Source organism: Papio anubis, chromosome 6 (genome assembly GCF_008728515.1).
Source record: "Papio anubis isolate 15944 chromosome 6, Panubis1.0, whole genome shotgun sequence".
NCBI lineage: Eukaryota > Metazoa > Chordata > Mammalia > Primates > Cercopithecidae > Papio > Papio anubis.
In genome coordinates this window covers 91,343,100-91,361,274 of record NC_044981.1, presented here as the reverse complement: position 1 = coordinate 91,361,274, position 18,175 = coordinate 91,343,100, and the positions used below count along the sequence as shown (strand labels likewise).

The window sequence follows — 18,175 nt, the reverse complement described above, 5'->3', positions numbered from 1 at the left end:
ATGACAGAAATAAATTAGCAATAGTAATTTCCCAGTCTAGTAGAACTTTCTTTCCTTCTTTTTTTTTTTTTTTTTTTTTTTTTTTTTGAGACAGACTCTTACTCTGTTGGTCAGGCTGGACTGCAGTGGCACAATCTTGGCTCACTGCCAACTCCACCTCCTGTGCTCAAGCAATTCTCCTGCCTCAGCCTCCCCAGTAGCTGGGACTAAAGGTGTGCACCACCACACCGGCTGATTTTTGTATTTTTAGTAGAGATGAGTTTTCATTGTGTTGGCCAGGCCAGTCTTGAACTCCTGACCTCACGTGATCCGCCTGCCTCAGCCTCCCACTGCGATGGGATTACAGGAGTGAGCCCACTGTGCCTGGCCTCTAGATGGGACTTTGAAACTCAACAGGAAACAGATGTATCAGGTACAAATTTTGAATTTAAATGTGAATAATAGTTTTTTAATGACATAAAATTTGCCAGAATTTTATTTAAATTCAGTAAAAGAGCTTGATTATTTCTGGAAATTAAAAACAAATAATTCAACAAATAAGAATATTTCCATACAGTGTAGGCTTCTTGATGTGGTACAAAAGCTAAGATTAAGAATGAGGTAAGATTTGCTCTATGTAGATGCTCCATCCTTTACAAGTTGCTGATTCCAGGCCAGTCACTTAAACTCTCAGAGACTTTTCTTGTGTTTAAATAAAGAATGCTATTTGAATTTCCTACATTCTACACTCACTCTAAGATTGAAGCTTTATGATGTATACACAGAAACCTCTAAACTCTGAGCATGAGACTAAAATTTAGGCATGAAGTATGCTCATTGCTAATGTGGTATCACTGCTTCTAGAGCTTTTCAGTAGATAGAGCTAATAAATGTTATGTATGTAGACCCATTTCTGTATCTATGTATTTTAAAATAAGAATGGGTTCACAAATTAATATCTACATCTCTAAACTAGCAATACAAGGTTAATTTTAGCCATCTCTCCTTGCTAATTATGACTTCTTTCTCTAGCAATATGAAACCTATCTCCCAATATCTATAATTTATTTACTTATGCATTCCACCCTAATATACATGCAAAGTACTTTCATAATTGCTAACCTGCGCTCCTTTGAAAAAAAATCAATTAAAATACAATGTCTATGTATAGTTCTTTGTATAGTTAGCCTCATCCTTTGCAGGTTTTGTCCTTTCAAAATACTGTTTTCCAAAATATAGGCTAGATCCTTTGACTTCATCACCTTCAGTAAGCTTATATATTACATTTGTAATATGGTTAGGTTCACTTGTCACTTTTCCACCCCATTTGGGGATATTACATCTTATTCATTTTCTTTCTTCCTTCCTTTTTTTTTTTTTTTTAATGTGTATGCTGCAGAGATTACTCATTGTGTTGTACAGTTCTATGGGTTTTGACGAGCACAGTAATTTGTCCAGCACCACGGACAGTTCCACTGCCATTAAAATTTCCTCATGTAATCAACGATTTTGTAGTTAACCCTCCTATATCTCTAACTCAATATATCTCTAATTTGGGCAACCATTGATCTATTTCCCATCTTTATGTTTTGGCTTTTCCAGAGTTTAAGATACATTGAATTATATATCTTAAATATGTAGTCATTTGGGCTTCCCTTCTTTCACTTAGCAAAATGCACTAAAACGTTCATCCATGATGTGCATACATCAATAATTCTCTTTTTAAAATATTTGAATAGTATTCCCTTTTATAGGTTTACCACAGTCTGTTCATTCATTTACCAGCTGAAGAAAGCATATTAGTTATTTCCAAATTTTGGCAATTGAAGTCAAAGTTTCTGTAAATATTCCCGTATTGTTTTTCTGTGTCAAATATGTTTTTCAATTCACTTGGGTAAATACTTAGGAGTGGGATCACTGGATCATATATTAAGCAAGCATCTGACTTCATAGCAAACTTGCACATACGTTTTTCAAAGTGGCTGTACCATTTTGAATTGCCAACAGTAATGAAAGTAGTGAATGAGAGTCTCTGTGGCTCTGCATGCTTACGAATATTTGATATTGTTAGACTTTTAATTTATTTATCCATTTTTAACAGGTACGTTCTGGCACCTTATTGTGGTTTTCATTTTTATCTCCCTAGTGAAAATCTCCTCTTATTCTTATTAGTCATCCGTACATCTTCTTTGGTAAAACTCAGATATTTTACCAGGAAAATTGGATTTATTTTCTTATTTTTAAGAGTTTTTTAAAATATATATTATGGACACAAATCTTTTATCAGATATGTGATTCACAAATCTGATGCCCATATTTTCATTCTTTTAAGAATGTGTTTGATGGAACAATTTTTTTAAATGTTAGATTTTTTTTTCTATTGATTTACTCCTTGTAATGAGGAGGGCTGTGATCAGCAAATTACTTTAGTTACAACAAAGCAAGTACACGGAAGCTAATAAAAAGCCCCCAAATTCCAATATGTATTATAGCTTAGAAGTACACATTTGGTATATTTTCTTCTCTATAATTTCTCATAAACACGGGATTCTATAAAACTCCATTTTAAGTAATAAGTTTAGGGTTTGACTTTTTTTCTCATTGAAATTTTAAAGTCATACTCCTTTGATGTGGTCTGAAGTTGGCCTTCAAAACTCCTGTTAGGTAACAGAACCAAAGTATTATATCAGTGATCCTCTGGAGCAGAGTTTCCAGTATGGAAGCTACCAGCCACGAGACAGCTGAGCACTTGAAATACAGCTAGCATCATTGAGAAGATGACTATCAGTTTAAATTTAAAAGCTGACACTTGATTTAGTTATTGGAACAGTTTTAAATATTTGTAGGACTATTTGGGCTTGTGAATCTACTTTTTCGAATGTAAATTTTATTAAGTCTAAGTATAAATCAAGTATATTCAACAAAACTTTAGTATCCGAACTGAGATGTTCTGTAAGTACGCACTGGATTTCAAGGACTTAGTGTGAAAAAAAGAATGCAAAGTGTCTCGTTCTTTTCTTTACATTAGTCATATGATAAAATAACTATATTTGGAATGTACAGGGTAAATAAATAAAATATATCATTAAGACTCATTTCACCTGCTTCTTTTTACTTTTTAAAAAGTGTGGCCATAAGAAAAATTTAAATAACATATGCAGTTCACATTACAATTTTATTAGATAGCACCGCTATAGAATATGATAATATGTATTAAATCATATTTTGTGTTGCAGTGGACTCAGAGTTCTGAAACGGGGATGTTAATAACCTATCCACCACCACCTCCAATTCTCTGATAGCTTTATATCCTCAGACAGGAGCTTAGCAAAACAAGGGCTGAAGAGAATAGAGAGTAAGACTTGAGAAAGAATTTTAGGTCTGACGATATTAGGTGTTGTTAAGGAACAGCATCTCCTGATGCCCTAAACATACCGTAAATTGTAGGGACACTACTGATTCCTGATGGGTTCCAGTTCATAGCTTGCTTTCACTCAAGGAAAAGGGACTGGGTTGTTTTATTTCTTTCTCATTGACATGAGTAACACTTATTGCTTCATAGTATCTCTTAACTCAAAAACAAAGCACAGTATCCCAGAATTGTACTTCCTTCCTTATTTTTTAATAATGTGAAATGAACAGTAAGAGGTTCACATCTGTGTAAAGATTACTTTTCTTTTTTTCATTTAACTTATTAAGTTACATATATATGAATATATATACTCAATATATTCTTATATTCATATATAAGAATTATTTAGTGGTATAGGCATTATCTACCCCAAATTAAAATCCATTTTCAAAAGATAACTAATATAAAAAGAAATTGACCTAAATTTAAAATTAGATTGCAAATTATATTGAGAACATAAAATTTTCCATGTCCAATATTTATTTACAGTTTTCTAGAAAACACAAGAGTATAGAAATTTTAAGATTAACTGTAAGATTTATTTTAAAATATGATTAGACATGATCGATATATTATCCTACCTACCATGACAGAAAATTATTTTAAACTTTTACTTTGATAGAATGTTAAAACTAAGTTTATAGAAGATTTCCTCATAGAAGCTAACCTTCTGAAATTATTCTGTACCTTGGATGGGTTTTAGTTCATAATTTTCTGAAACAATATAAATCATCTATAAGTTCTAACTGAACAATTTCTCCCATAGTCAAGCTAGATTGAGAAAGTAAATATATACTTACAATATAGAGAACATATCATGGGAAGCACATAGACAGTTGTTATACTACTTCACTGTCTTATCAAATCCTTGAGTTATTACATTCTAAACCTGATGAGAAAGAGAAATAAAGAAGTATGTTAGTTAAATGCACTGGATATACTATATATGTAGCTAGATAACCAAAAAAATCTAAAAGAAATAATGCATGATAAAAACAAAAATCTTTCTGTATTATTGCGTTCTTTGCTGATATCTATTTGTGATTTCCGTTAAATTAAAAAAAAAATGTTATTGATGGCCGGGCGCAGTGGCTCATGCCTGTAATCCCAGCACTTTGGGAGGCTGAGACAGGTGAATCACTTGAGGTCAGGAGTTCAAGACCAGCCTGGCCAACATGGTGAAACCCTGTCTCTACTAAAAATATAAAAATTATCTGGGCACGGTGGCAGGCAACTGTAATCCCAGCTCCTGGGGAGGCTGAGGCAGGAGAATCACTTGAACCTGGGAAATGGAGGTTACAATGAGTTGAGGTCACACCACTGCACTCCAGCCACAGTGACAGAGTAAGACTCTGTCTCAAAAAAAAAAAAAAAAAGTTATTGAATACCTTAAATAGTTACAATATATAAGGGAAATATCATTAAAAAGAATGAATGATCTAGGTTATAGTTGAAACTCTAAGAAAGTGAGTATAAGATACCTTGATAATTAAATATATTTAAAATTTCCCGTTTACAGAATAAATTGTGCCCATGGCACAAAAAACAAACTAACAAAAAAGTTGCTAAATCATCTGGATGTATACAACTATCCGAATGCTTATAAAAATAAAGATCAAACAATTCGCTAATTTGCCTAAACATTTGTCATTTTAACGGTGATGTGTGTTAGCCAACATACATGATTAGCACAAAGAGAGGTAAACGCTTTCAAATTGTATTGAATTAAGTACTCTATAATGAATAAGGAATAGATTTAATACAAAGTGTGAAACTGACCCACTGGCATTCACTTACCCCAATCAAGAACAAATATTTTTAAACTATGGAATAACTTAAAGTATATAAAGGGCAGATTCAGTTTTCTCTTTAAGATAATGCCCCCGCAAGTATGTTATATAAACTTATCCCGTGTCAAAAAATGCATTTTTGCTATAGAACAGACCCAAGGGAATTCGTACACTTAGCACTAACCAAAAACACTTGTTAAGTATCTTGTACTCATTGCATACACCCCTGTGCACACGCTTGTGCACACACACAAACACGTTTTGTTCTGATTTTATGTCCCTCAAACACTTGCATTTTTTTCTTTCCTAAAGCAGTCAATTTTAAAACAAAATTCAATCTGATTTCTTTGTGGATTTCCACATAGCCTTGGATTATGCTTGAAAGAAAAATAATTTAATTTTCCACTGAATTTAGTACCTTTTCCCTCTTATACTTTGATATTGGATTCAAACACATTTAAAGATAATACAGATATGAAGAAATTGATCTATCTTGTCTTTAAAAAGTCGACTATCACCTAATTGTTCTTTTTTCAAATGTGTAACAGTTTGTAAATGAATAACTATATTTTGTAACATTTGTTTAGCGTTTTTATGGGTGTGTGTGATTGTCATATAATTATCAAAGCATTATTGTAAGGTAGGTTTTAGTTTTCTCATTTTGAAAGGTTCTGATAACTCAGACAACTGGTACATATTAAGAAGCTGGAAGGTATTGTAGCTGTGGATCAAATCCAAACCTAACTTCAAAATGTCTCCTCTTTCTTATTACAATCTTCACTTGCACATGGTTTCCAGATGTTGTTTGTAGGGCTATTCTGCTTAACTATCTACTTTCAATACTCTTAGAGGTCCCAATTAGAAAAAAATAATAAAATGCTTTAGAGAGTAAATTAATTTCTTTGTTGAAACTGTGTATAGCTGTCTTAGGATTGTTAAATGAGTAAAACCACAAACACAGTTATTGCATATAAAGTGTGCAGTGTATTGGTTATAATTCTTCACATAAAAGATCAAAATACTCAATCACTTAATAAAAACTAGAGAAGAGGCATAGATATCCATATATATTGGCTCCCAAACATCTGATATATATATATATATATATCAGATGTTATATATATATATATATATATATCAGATATATATATAAAAACTATTTGCTGTCACAACATTTGCTTTCATTGTACCAGTATTTTCTTGTTTTTGTTTTTACCATCCAACATCTGATTCGATGCTTTCAAAAAGACCTTGGCTGAGAAGTCAGAAAAATCAAACATTTAGAATTATTTCTAGAATGAGAGCAAATAGTGAGGGCCAGGAAGTGGCCTGAGTTCTTTTATCTATTTGGTAACTCAGATTTGTGCTTGTGTGTGTATGTGTGTTTCCCAAATCATGGTTATAATTTAAAGGCTCAGCATGCTGAATAAATCACACTTAAGTAATTGAGCTACTCTTTTGATTACTTTTGTTGATAATGTTTTATTTGAACTTAGTTTTTATTATCTCTATCTCCTTTTTTCTATTATGTGTAGGGAGAAAATCATTTTCTCCATTCCCTATATTTGTGTCCAAGCCAGTCAAATAATTATAGTGCATTTTTCTCTTTTGCTTTTCTACATGTCTTTCTTCCTACAATGGTAAGGCATCTACCTGCCATGGGGTAGAGGTGGGAAAGAGACACTCAATTTCTGTTTTTCAAGGCATTATTTTAATGTATAGTTTAACATCAGTCTTTAGAAAGCCCTTCAGTTTCTTCCTCCATATCAAGACCAGGCTTGATGGGTTAGTCTATTATTTGGATGTTTTGCCAAGACCCAGATGCTTAGTAACTTAAAGATGAAACATTAAGATGATTCACTAAGTGTTTTTACTTTTCATCTCGATGTTTGTCAACAAACATAAATGAGTGGGTTTGCATGGAATTTTATATAAAGGAGTTTGAAATCATGTAGAAAGAACAGGCCAAGCACAGTCGCTCAGGCCTGTAATCCCAGTACTTTGGGAGGCCCAGGCAGGAGGACCTCTTAAGGGCAGGAGTTTCAGACCAGTTTGGCTAACATAATTAGACCCTGTTTCTACCAAAAAAAAAAAAAAAAAAGTTTTTTTTTAAAAAAAGCAGGCACATTTGTGCCCACCTGTAGTCCCAGATACTCAGGAAGCTGATGTGGGAAGATTGCTTGAGTCCAGGAGTTTGAGGTGATAGACTATCATGCCACTGCACTCCAGCCTTGGCGATAGAAAGATACCCTTAAAAAAAGCACAATAGGAAAAAAGCCCTCAGGCATTCTTTTGAGGAATGCCAGAATAGGTGGAGAGAAAGAGTGCAGTGGTAGAGAAAAGTGGATGCTACAGCTCTTGTCTGTTCTTCCCAGCTTCTCGAGGCCAATCCTCTAGGGGATGTATCTTTCGAAATTCTTAATTACATTGACGGGATGCTTAGGGTTTTTGCTTTCAAGTTTTGGAGGACATTGCTGTGCTGAGTAATCCCAAGTCAACATGCGGATCCCAAGTAGTAGCCAAGGAGGCCCTGTGGCATGACAGACTCACTTCGCAATCCCAAGTTTCCTTTGGCTATCATGCAATATGGATAATAAGTTGAGGGGGATTAATGGGCCTTCTATGAGCAAAATGGCTCAGCCAAGAAGGTTTATGAGGTTCACAGTTTTAACCAGGTGTCAGAAGAGAAAAGTAGTAGAGACTCTGAGGAATCTGAGCATCAAGATCAAGGGCAGGCTGAATTAGCAAGGCCATTAGAAGAGACAGAGCTCAGAAAGAATTGACTGTGACAGGTGTCGGCAGTAGAGTGGGACTGGAAAGGCCCACTGAAGAGAAGCAGCCAGAAAAGGAAGGTTTCATGAAGGAGGCCATGTTTGAGTTGAAGACAATGACTCACCCTTATATTCAAGATCTAGCATTACAAGGAGAGTAGACACAAAGTGCAAAGGCCCAGGACAGTAACAAGCACTGCATGTTCAAACAAAAAAGAAAAACACCCCAGTATACCTGTAGCTATAGTTACCCGGGGCACTATGGGTAGGGTGGGTGTGAGGGGAAGGGTAAGACAACCAGGTAGCAGCAGGTCTTGATGGGCCCCAAAGGCCATTGTAAAGAGTTTAGACTTTATAGTGCAATGGATACAAGAGGGTTTTGGCTGGGGACTAGCATGATCTGAATACAATTTTAAATGATCACTTCAGCTGTCCTATTGACAATAGAGGGGCAAGGCTGGAAGCAGTAGCCAGTTCAAAGGCTATTACTGTCCTTGAATTCAGGACAATGTTGGTTGTTAGGTTTGGTGGAAATAAGTGTTTGGATTTGGAATACATTTGATATATTTGAATAAAGTATTAAATCCAATTCATTAGTATGGTCATTTCACAAACACAAATGCATCATTGAGTCATCATTTTTGAATCATTGTTGAGTAATTTTTTTTTTTGCAGAGAAAGGTCAGTTTAAATAATAAAAATTAGATTTTTATTGAAGATACTTTAGTAAATTTGGAGGAAAATTCACCAAAGGTGAGAAATATGGAGACACACTAGTTTTATATAATTGTTTTCAGTTGCTGTTGAATTAAAGATAGTGCAAATGATTAAGAAAAACACTACACAATCTATAAATATGAAAGAACAAGGAAATGGCCAAATAGAGCATTATTTATTTAAAAAGAAGCTTCAGAGAACTCTGAAAGATGTTGTTAGAAATACCTCAGATATATTGAAAACTGAATTCCAATAATAGGAGCAAACTTCTTAATTCAGCTGACCAGATGAGATTAAAGGACATTGAATTTTGAAAAATAATGACAAGTACTATGTGCTGTTTATAATAAGTGAGCGTTGCTGCCAAGAGAGGTCATGGAGCCAAATCCTGTGACTGTACTTTAAGTAGAATTTTATGACTTCAAAATTTTATGACTGGGTCTTTAAGCTTTTTTTAATTCAACATACATTTTCTAAATGTCTTCTATGTAACAGAGAGTTGCTAGGGGTTATGGCCATAAGGGTTCCTAAGACACTCTCTCTGCCCTCGAAATCTTCACAGTCTAGAAGCGGAAGGGGAAAAACAGAAATGAACTGTGTGTGTACAAAAGAACTGTGTGTGTGTATCTGGCTTCGGGTACACATGTAGTAGCATTCTATTTTACAAGGTGTAAGCTTAATAGAAAACAGGCTATGCAACGTGAATGCAGAATAATGACAAGACACTGCAGCATGAATAAAGAGAAGCATAGCAAGGATAATATCATTTTGGGACTAAAAAGTAATATGGCCTCTGTGGAACAGAGTGTAAAGGTAAAGAATGTAATGGAGGCTGAGGCAGAAGAATGGCGTAAACCCGGGAGGCGGAGCTTGTAGCGAGCTGAGATCCGGCCACTGCACTCCAGCCTGGGCGACAGAGCGAGACTGTCTCAAAAAAAAAAAAAAAAAAAAAAAAGAATGTAATGGAAGACATGCACAAAGCAGTGGAGGTGAGTTGGAGAGCCCCTAGGTCATGCTGAGAGCTTGATTCTCATTAACGCTAGTAATAATAACACCCGTTCACTATATACAGGCTCAATTTTAAGAGTCTATCCATATATGTTCTCATTCAGTCTTGTCAATGAGTTTATGAACTAGTACTATTCCAGTTTTAGAGATGAGAAATATGATGCACAGAAAGATTAAGCAATTTGTCCAAGGTCATTCAGCTTGTAAGTGGTACAGCTGGACTGGAACCCAGACAGATTGATTCCAGAGTCCCATTCTTGGTGTGATATGTCTGCCTCTTCCATACAGCATGGGATGATTTGGCTCTAAAGAATTCCTTTTTCATAAATGTACATGGAAAAGAAAATTTTCCTGTTCACAGTCCAAAAAACGTTGGTTGGCTCTCTACATTAGGTAGAAATATGAATAAGAATCCTAGACCGAAAAAAAACAAAGCCAAGTGAGAATGAACGAGAAGAAGAGAAGGAAATAACAAACATTTCTTAAGCATTTTATTGTGGAACAAATTCAGGCCTAGATGATTTAAAGGTCATCTCCCAGGTCCATATCTTTGCAGTATATGACCCAAGAAAAAGAAAAAAGAATGGCCATGAGAGACATGCATGATCTGGACTTGCTTCTACAGCTCTTGTTTATTTTCTTTATCTGAAATCTTTCAAGGGTTGTGCTTTCTTCTCATTCCTTCTCTCTCACTTAGCCTGCTTGAATGATCTGTTTTGACTCTATAGTTAAAGAGAATAGGATGTAGATCCTCGTGAGTTGAACAAGGTTGGATGTTCTGTAGAAGGCTAGCCTTGAATGATATAGCCTATTCTACGCATGGAGTTGTTGCAGGCGACAGAATTAGTAACACTTAGGATCACTGACAAACATCAATGTCTTAAGAACTTAAAATACACTAATGCTTGGCATACAGATTAGTAATTGTTATAATAGATGTTTGAAATAGATTTGTCCAAATGTATACATATATTTTATCAATAGAAATATTTTCAACACGTATTTTGGGGAAGGGAAAGCTGCTTTGTTCTTTTAAAACTTGCACACTTCAGGAAAAATTCTTGAGCTTCTTCCCCTGAGCTTTACGCAGTACTAGAAACCTCATTGTACATTCTTCCTAAAGCATCTATTTTATTCAAAGATTGGAGAAAATGAAATTTATTCTAAAATAGAGAGACAGTATATAATAAATAAAATGCAGAATGTACATATATTTGTAAAGACTTATTTAATCAAAACACTTATGGAATCCCTATTATGATAGGTGCTGCTGTGGTTGTTGGGAATAAGGCTGTTGTTCCTACATATTTATGATTATCTCATGCTAGGTGGTATGAAAATAAAATATGCAAGTTTTAAGACATGTATGAATAATTTTTTATGGAATACAGTGGATGCATATTTTGCCTTCAGATGCTGGAGAAAATAAATTATGACTGTTTTGATTTAAACTAAAGTTTAGCAAAGCTATGCACTAGAGATCTATATGGTAAACACTTTAGGCGTTGCAGGCCAGGAGACAAAGTCAAAGATGTCCTATAGGTACCCATATATTATACAATTTATGTTTCATCTGCTCCACTCTGCTTTTGTAATATGAAGACAGACATAAATAATGTGCTATAGTTTACCAAATTCTGGTTTGGACGAAAATGAATGTTTTTTATTTTTTTAATTTCACTGAGACATATGTCTGTAAAATGGTTTGATACTTTGTGTCTTTCAATCAAATCAATCAAGTTTAAGCATTCCCTCTCTTCATTTATCTAGCTGTAATGGGGTCTTGGAATCATTAAACCAATGAAAGATAAGCCCTGACTTTTCTTGTAACAGGCCTGGGATAGACCAATCAGTCACCATTTTGGATGGAGAATGTAAGGCTTTGGACTGAGTTCCAGGTGGCTGTTCTAAAGACTGCAAATGCACTCTGTTGCCTCTATCTTGATGTTTAATTCTCATTCATATGCTAAAATACTCCTGAAGGCTTAGGATCTGAAGATAGAGATGAAGAAAACCCTCTTATCGCAACACCACCACTCCAGCTCATCCACCAAAAACGACATGTCTCTTGGAACCGGGATTGGGAAAGTGGCATCAGGACAGATGAAGATGACATACTTTACTTCTTTACTATTTTTTGTCTATGGTAATAAATGCTGGCAATTGAATGGCTTTTAAAAAGCATGTTTTAAGAGTGTTAAAGGAGGTCAAGATAAGATAAAGCAGGGTTTTGATATGCTGCCTTTTCCCAATAACTCCTCCTCCCATTCTATAAAAAAAATGGGGGGCCACCTGTTGAAGATAGGAAGGGAAGGAAGGAAGGAAGGAAGGAAGGAAGGTTAGGAAGAAAGGAAGGAAGGAAGGAGGGCAAAGGAAGGAAGGAAGGAAGGAGGAAGAAGGAAGAAGGAAGGAAGGAAGAAGGAAGGAAGGAAGGAAGGAAGGAAGGAAGGAAGGAAGGAAGGAAGGAAAGTGATGTTTTGTCTTGGGCTCACTCTCAATGACGTAGCTCCATACATGCTGCCTGCTATCTTCAGTCAGGCTCCCGGAACTCCAGAACTCTAGGGGTAGTAAAAGGCAGTTCAGGCTTTCTCTCTTTCCTGACCCCTGGATGACTTCTACGAAAAGCTGACATTCATTGAACAAGTTATCCCAGTGTACTACAAAGCCTAGAGATAACTAGTGTTGGAAAGGTTAGGATCCACTGGTTTGTTCCCTTTAACATTGGGTTCTTAAAATTTAATAGGCATAAGAGTCATCTAATGACTTCTTAGAAACACATATTTGTGAAATATATCTCCAGAGATGCTGATAATAGGTACGGGTAAGATCCTGGATTTCCATATCTAACAATTTCTCTAATTTTTAGAGGAATTTGTTGCAGATGTTTGGGGATCATGCTGTGAAAAATAACAGATCAACTCCAGAGTGTTCAAAACAACCGAATAAAAAAAGACTATAGAAACTTATCATTATTTAAATAACTATTAAAACTTTTCTTGAGTATAAATTAACTGCATGAAAAATAATTCTATCACTATAAATTTTAATTAGAAAATTTAAGACACAGCTTTTCATCTAGACCAAAGACTCTTGGGAAATCAATAATCAAATGATAAAATTTAGCATAGTATGTTTTTTGTAATCAACAAAGAAGACATACTATTCCTAGCAAAAATATTAAATGGCTATTTTACACAATGGCTATTTAATTTAGAATAATATGATTTTCATTTGTAAAGGAGTGCTTACACTGATGAGGGATTTTTAAAATCAGAATTGCTTGTTAAATTCTCCTCAAACAATGAATGTTTTGGGAAAGGAAAAGAGCCCACTTCAATTTTAACTGCAATTTTTATATTAAATACAATAGTTTGAGATATGTGTTAATAGTACATGGTTTACAAATAAACTGAGTTATTAAAAAATGAAATACATTATATTGTTCAGAACATAGGGCAATTTACCACAAAGCAGTACTCTGACTCACTGCATACAAAGAAATGCATTTTGTTTTAAAACAGATTTATCTCCTTTTGAATCATTTTAAAACTTGAATTTCAGGGTTTTAATAGCCTAAATAAAAGAACCACATTCTTCTGAACTTATTCCTTCCAGGCGTGAGCATTCCACCACTATGAATAAATTTGACTCTAAGTAAGCACGGAAGAACCCACATTGCCTGATATGAAGCCCCGAGATGACTCTTTATCTTTGTTCTTATTTGTTCTTCTAATACACACTTACAATGTATTTTGGAAAAAATAAAATCTGTACCTGCCAAAAAATCTGTACCCACTCTATTTTGCTTAGAAAATTATACAAAATAATTTACACTTGTGTGGCCAGTCACGGTGGCTCCTGCCTGTAATCCCAGCACTGTGGGAGGCCAAGGCGGGTGGATCACGAGGTCAGGAATTCAAGATCAGCCTGGGCAAGATGGTGAAACCCCCATCTCTAAGAAAAATACAAAAAATGTGCCGGAAGTGGTGGTGGGCACCTGTAGTCCCAGCTACTCGGAAGCCTGAGGCAGGAGAATGGCGTGAACCCGGGAGATGGAGCTTGCAGTGAGCCGAGATTGCGCCACTGCACTCCAGCCTGGGCGACAGAGCAAAACTCCATCTCAAACAAACAAACAAAAACAAAACAAACAAAAAATAATGTACACTTGAGTAGTTTTCTACTGCCAACATTTTTGATCCATGTCCTTCATATATTTTATATCTGTCCTTCATATATGGACCATGTATGGCAAATATGCAGATCTAAATTCATCTTAACATGGGAAAATTAAAATAAAGTATCAAGCCATTTTTAATATAGTTTGGTCAAATAATATTAAAATATTTACTATAAAAGTGAAAACATTACTAAAGGAAAAGGAAATAAAATACACAACCTAAATTTTCTGCTTAAGTATCCTTTTCATTTCAGAGCTAATCTACTCTGGCAAATGGGTAGAGAACTATAACCTTGGCGTTGAGTTTACTGAAGGTGGAGGGTTGAAAGCTCTGGATAGAAAGCAGGTACTAGGAATGCTCTTACCCTTAACAGTGTGTACATTATTCAATACATTTGTGTTATAGCATTCTTCTTTAGAAAGGCAGTGTTATTCTGACTTTTATGTAAATTGGTTTAATCAGATGATGTGATTGTCCTTCTAAACATCTAGCTGAGATTAGCCCCCTGTTGTGCATTGAATTATGGCACCCCTAAAAGACATATTGAAGTCTTAACCCCTGGTACCTGTGAATGGGACCTTATTTGGAAATACATCATTTGCAGATTCAATCAAGTTAAGATGGATCCACCAATTAACTTTATTATAGCAGTTATTTTACAACATATATATATATCAAAACCATGCTGTATATCTTAAATATATACAATTTTCATCCATCAAATATACCTCAATAAAGAAAAGATGGGAAAAAAAAGATGAAAATCACACTGGAGAAGGCTAGGCCCTAAATCCAATTATTGGTGATATGAGAGAGCTTGGGAGATACAGAGACTCACAGAAAGAAGTCTATTGAAGAAGCAGCAGATATTGAAGTTACGCTGCCACAAACCAAGAAACTTGCTAGCAACCACCAGAAGATAGAGGGAACAAGAAAGGATTCGTTATGGAGCCATTGGAGAGAGCCTGGCACTATCGACACCTTCAGTTTGGACCTCTAGCCTCCAGAATTGTGAAAGAATAAATGTCTGTTCTTTGAAGCCACCTAGTTTGTGGTTATTTATTATGGCAGCCCTAGGAAATTAATATACTCCTCACAGATTTAATTTTAATTTGGGTAAGGAGAGTAGTTGAGGTAATGGTGGGATGCTGTAGTGTTGAGTTCTTGAATATAAAGAAGGCAGAATAAGAATTCTATTCACCTGAGAGATGGAAATTGAGGGCAAAGAAGAAGAAGGAAAGTGTCTAGAAAATACATATGCATACACACACACACGTGTGTATATGTTTGTGTGTGTGTATTTGCCCTGATTGAACTTAAAATCATCTTTAATAATGCTGTTGCATGATAATGTTGTTGAAATATTCACTGGTCTCCTCCCCTACTCCCTATTCAAGCATTTGGCCATTCCTTATTCACTTAGCTGATGTTGAAGGCCTGAAAGTCTATTTCTGACTGTTATTTTCCAATAGCCCAAGGCCAAGGAAGTCTGGACCTGCCTCCTCCTCTCTTGGTTTTATACAGTCTGTTTTAGTCACTCTAGCCTTCTGTCAGCTCTTCAAAGTGCTCTCCTGTTTCCATATGTAATGTCTACTGGCAGAGCACGTCACACATTCCAGTGCAGCATGATGCATGAGAGAAACTAAGTTTAAACTATTCTCTCTGGTATAATGGGAAGATGTTTTCTTTTCAAATTTGGTATACAGGGGGAAAACACACTTTCTACATGATATTTGATGTGGATATCAAACTCAACTACATCTAGAGCTTAAGATTTTTCAGCCTGAAAAGGCTGATTAAAAAAAGAAAATAAAGGGGCTTGAACTTCAAATCCAATGAATCATATGTGATTGTAAGTAAAGTTATAGGCTTAAGGCTGTTTACATGTGGGGAAAAGAAAGAGAGAGCAGACTACTGTTACTGTGTCTATATAGACAAAAGTAGACATAAGAGGTTCCATTTTGTTCTGTATTTGAGATGCTGTTAATCTGTGACCCTACCGCCAACTTTGTCCTTGCAAGAGACCTGTGCTGTGGTGACTCAAGGTTTAAAGGATTTTGGGCTGTGCAGGGTGTGCTTTGTTAAACAACTGCCTGAAGGCAGTATGCTTGTGAAAAGTCATCACCATTCTCTTAATCTCAAGTACCCAGGGACACGTACACTGCCAAAGGTCGCAGGGACCTCTGCCTAGGAAAGCTAGGTATTGTCCAAGGTTTCTCCCCATGTGATAGTCTGAAATATGGCCTCATGAGAAGGGAAAGACCTGATCGTCCCCCAGCCTGACACCCGTGAAGGGTCTGTGCTGAGGAGGACTAGTACAAGAGGAAAGAAGGCCTCTTGGCAGTTGAAATAGAGAAAAGCATCTGTCTCCTGCCTGTCCCTGGGCAATGGAACATCTCGGTGTAAAACCTAATTGTATGTTCTCTTTACTGAGAAAGGAGAAAACCACCTTAGGGCTGAAGGTGGGACATGCTAGTGGCAATGCTGCTCTTTATGCACTAAAAAGGTTTATGGAGATGTTTGCATATGCATATCAAGGCACAGCAGTTTTCCTTAAATTTATTCATGTCACAGAGATCTTTATTCATATGTCTTACTGCTGACCTTCTCCCTACGATGATCCTATTATCCTGCCACTTCCCTTTTTCTAAGACAGTAAAGATAATGATCAATAAATACTGAGGGAACTCAGAGACCGGTGCCGGCGTCAGTCCTCGGTATGCTGAGCGCCGGTCCCCTGGGCCCATTTTTTCTTTCTCTATACTTTGTCTCTGTGTCTCATTTCTTTTCTCAAGTCTCTTGTTCCACCTAACAAGAAACGCCCACAGGTGTGGAGGGGCAGGCCACCCCTTCATTTACACATATAACTCTAAGATAAGATGACTGTATTGTAGCAAAATATGTCTCAAAAGTGAACTCATAGCCCATTTGGGTCAGCTTTCAGAGAAAAAATTTATAATACCTCTTAGAGAAGGACCTGACATGAAAATTTATTGGCCAAAAAAATTCAAGGCAATTACAGATCCAGCGATTCAAATAAAAGGAAAGGGAAGTAAGAATTAGAAAATTATCTCAGTAAAAAACAAAACATAATTATTATTTTTAATTAATGGCAATGACCTAATAATCTTTTTTTTAAAACTCAGGTAAATTTAGTGCTGTATTTATATGTAAAATTTCTGATATATTGTTCTTACTTGTCGTTACAATAAATATGTTTATAATATATGCCATCTTTTGAATACCTACATCTACATATGAACATTTACATTAGCACACATAATTTTTAAGAAAAAACAACGATCTCTGTAAGAACATTGTTACCTATTTCTATATAAAGATATGATATTAGAAAGCTTTTTTCTGCATACAATTGTCATGACAAATCTGGAAAGTTTTACTGTTTTATTGAAATACCTACTGATTATTTTATAAGACTTTATACACATATTTTTACACACACTGACACACACATGCATACATATCCACACATGATATCAAATGAAATAAAGTAACTATTAAATGTATCTTCATATATAAACATTTTCTAATCATCATAGGATAAAATGATATAAATTCCTGGTGACACTGACCAGGTAGAAAAGGAGAATGTGAGCCTGTGCAACATAGCAAGACCTTGTCTCTAGTAAAAAAAAAAAAAAAAAATAGCTGGCAGTGGTGGTGCATATGGTGCACGTCTATCATTCCAGCTGAGGCTGAAGTAGGAGGATGGCTGGAGCCCAGGAGGTCAAGGTTGCAGTGAGCCGTGATTGCGCCACTGCACTCCAGCCTGGGCAACAGAATGAAATCTTGTCTCCAGAATTAGAGTATGTAAAAGAGTGAAGATTTCCCCGTCTCCTCAAAGAGGAAACTTGTGGTCTCCTCAATGAAATGACTGAACCTGTAATAAAATGTACATTTTTATGTTCTTTTTTTTTTTTTTTTTCCCCCACAAAGTTTCACTCTTGTTGCCCAGGCTGGAGTGCAGTAGTGCCATCTCGGCTCACTGCAACCTTCACCTCCTGGGTTCAAGTGATTCTCCTGCCTCAGCCTCCTGAGTAGCTGGGATTACAGGCATCTCCCCACCATGCCCGTTAATTTTTTGTGTTTTCAGTAGAGATGGGGTTTCATCATGTTGGCCAGGCTGGTCTTAAACTCCTGGCCTCAGGTGGTCCACCCGCCCTGGCATCCCAAAGTACTGGGATTAAGGGCATGAGCCACTCTGCGCCTGGCCTATTTTTATGTTCTTAATATTTTTTTCCCTAAAACATTATTCTTGAAGATATTTTAGTAAAACAAGACACCCACACAAACACGCCC

General features: G+C 35.8%; 1 protein-coding gene across 3 annotated transcripts in view; it reads right to left on the bottom strand.

The window, feature by feature from the left end:
• Positions 1 to 18,175, bottom strand: part of FUT9 (fucosyltransferase 9) — a 197,597-nt gene that overhangs the window by 92,846 nt on the left and 86,576 nt on the right. For 2 of the 3 annotated variants that reach the window (XM_009205688.4, XM_017958121.3), the window contains exon 1: positions 4,192 to 4,517. The gene's annotated coding sequence lies outside the window, so the exon portion shown is untranslated. Of the gene's footprint in view, positions 1 to 4,191; positions 4,518 to 18,175 lie in introns of those variants that run through there. The other variant, XM_003897926.3, reaches the window with a different exon arrangement.